Source organism: Rhagoletis pomonella, unplaced genomic scaffold (assembly GCF_013731165.1).
Source record: "Rhagoletis pomonella isolate Grant_MI unplaced genomic scaffold, Rhpom_1.0 Rhpom_scaffold_00001, whole genome shotgun sequence".
Classification (NCBI taxonomy): Eukaryota; Metazoa; Arthropoda; class Insecta; order Diptera; family Tephritidae; genus Rhagoletis; species Rhagoletis pomonella.
This window is the reverse complement of record NW_023458555.1, coordinates 28,406,136-28,408,301: the sequence shown is the minus strand read 5'-3', so window position 1 is coordinate 28,408,301 and position 2,166 is coordinate 28,406,136. Positions and strand designations below refer to the sequence as shown.

The 2,166-nt window shown below is 28.9% G+C and overlaps 1 protein-coding gene across 1 annotated transcript in view; it reads right to left on the bottom strand.

Annotated features, from left to right (window-relative positions):
* Nucleotides 1-2,026: 2,026 nt before the first annotated feature.
* Nucleotides 2,027-2,166, bottom strand: part of LOC118741950 (serine-rich adhesin for platelets) — a 52,271-nt gene continuing 52,131 nt past the window's right edge. The window contains exon 8 of the mRNA XM_036473919.1: nt 2,027-2,148. The gene's annotated coding sequence lies outside the window, so the exon portion shown is untranslated. The remainder of the gene's footprint in view (nt 2,149-2,166) is intronic.

Genomic DNA, 2,166 nt, shown 5'->3' with positions numbered 1-2,166 from the left:
TAATACAGCTGAACTTTTGGAGAAGCAGGTGCGTAAATGATCAATTACAATCAGCTAATTTATACACTACGAAAGTTCTATCTCTGCTTATATCTCCCACAGGCTGATCTTATTGCCTACCTAAAGGATCATAACCAAAAACTCAATCAGAAATTGCACCAAATGCAGCTAACTGCGCGCACCGTGAATTTAACACATTGAAACATACATTTGAAATACTTAGCGATTCTTATCAAAAAAAAAAATTACATTCAGACTTTTACGTATATGTATACATACATATGTTTCTATAAAGAAAATCCTTGCAATTATGCTATATTTAAACTACAACTTGTTGCAATCTAATTTACTAAAAACTATTATTACGAATAGTTCTGTTTCATGTTTTTATTGACTACTAACAATTTACAACACGAATCTAAAAAGTATCTAAAATAATATATATACGTATCGCTAAGATTATTTATAGCTGCAAATATGAACTACATACATACGTTTAGATGAAGACAAAATTATTTTTATATTAATACAATTATTTTTATATTAATATAAAATAAATATTAATACATAGTAAACTCAATGTTACAAATATATACATACATATGTATTTACGTATCAAAGTTACGTATGCAATTTATTACAATCACAACTTTATTTAACTAATGTAGATTAGCCTATATTCGAAAAATTGGACTGATGTTTTCTCATATTGAAATAAAGTTATAAGACAAATTAATAAAAATATTTTAAAATTTAAATTACGACAGTTTGAGGGCCTTTGCTTTTTATCGTTATCGCATCTGTTTGAGGCCACCTTAATTCTGTATATTATTAAACGAGCGATTTGTACATTAGATCGTACCACATTACAGGCAAACAAAAAATAGTTCGCCGTACGTGCCTGAGTCGTAAAGTATTTCGATTATTTTAGTTTTAACCGTCGCCTTTATATGTATATTTTACACTGACCCTACATACACACATTCGGCGATAAAAAATGATTTTTTTTTAAGTAGTTCTACTGGATTCCAGAGCACAATTTTTAGTAAGCTTTAGTTTACTGACATCAGGGAGGTTCAATAAGGTGGTAAGAGCTGATGGAGATACTTTAGGTCAATGAAGTTTGAAAAAAAATATATACTTACTTTAATAATAAGACTATAAATGCCGAAGATATGACAAGAAATTCAAAAAGACGACGTTTACGTAAAGCAAAAAAAATGAAATACTTCCCAAGCAAAAGTTTAATGATTTTTGGCGAACTTTAAAGAAATTACGTTGAGTTGGTAGTAACTGAGATCTGGGGGGTAAAATTAGAACGGAGTACTGTAGGTCAATGAACTCTGGAACAAAAAAATTGAATCGATATATAATATTTCAAGATCCGACTGTACATGCCGAAGATATAACGAAAAATGTAAAAAAAAACACCCCAGAATATTTTTTTTCAAATTATCTTGCAAAAATACTTTAGGCACGGTGATCTTTTTTCCGGTACGGTCTGATGTACAATAATGTTTTATGCAACCAACCGATTTACCTGAAAATATAAATTCCTAAACAGCATTATATACGTTATCTAAAACATCTGAAAATGTAGCAATGTACGTGTATATACCTACCACTACCCACCATATCCACCTTACCCGCCGCCGGCCAGTTTAGTATCACTTTTGTCGACTTACCCAATGCCGCGTAAAATGCAACGAAGCAAATACATTTCTGCATTTAATATCATTACAAAATAAATTTATTCATAAATTTTAAAACATAGATACATACGTAAAACACATGTGCTGATAAATTCATGACTTAATAATAAAATGTATTTAAATCCATTTAATGAAACTTTAATTTCATTCAACACTGCATTAAGGATCAATTGTACACTCCATATTGTAAACTTAAATTTAAAAATATATTTTACATATGAGTGCATGATCGTACATACTTAATTATGTACATAAGTTAATATGTATGTATTAATATATATGTACATACATATAATTTATGTATGCACATATACGATATATATGTACATAAAAATAAAACAAATGCAAAACTCCAATAGACTTCACAGTCCGCGCTGTGTCGTCTACATAATGACAAAATAAAATATGTATTATTTTTAAAACAAATTCTAAATGCCTTATTTTCGTTTAGCAC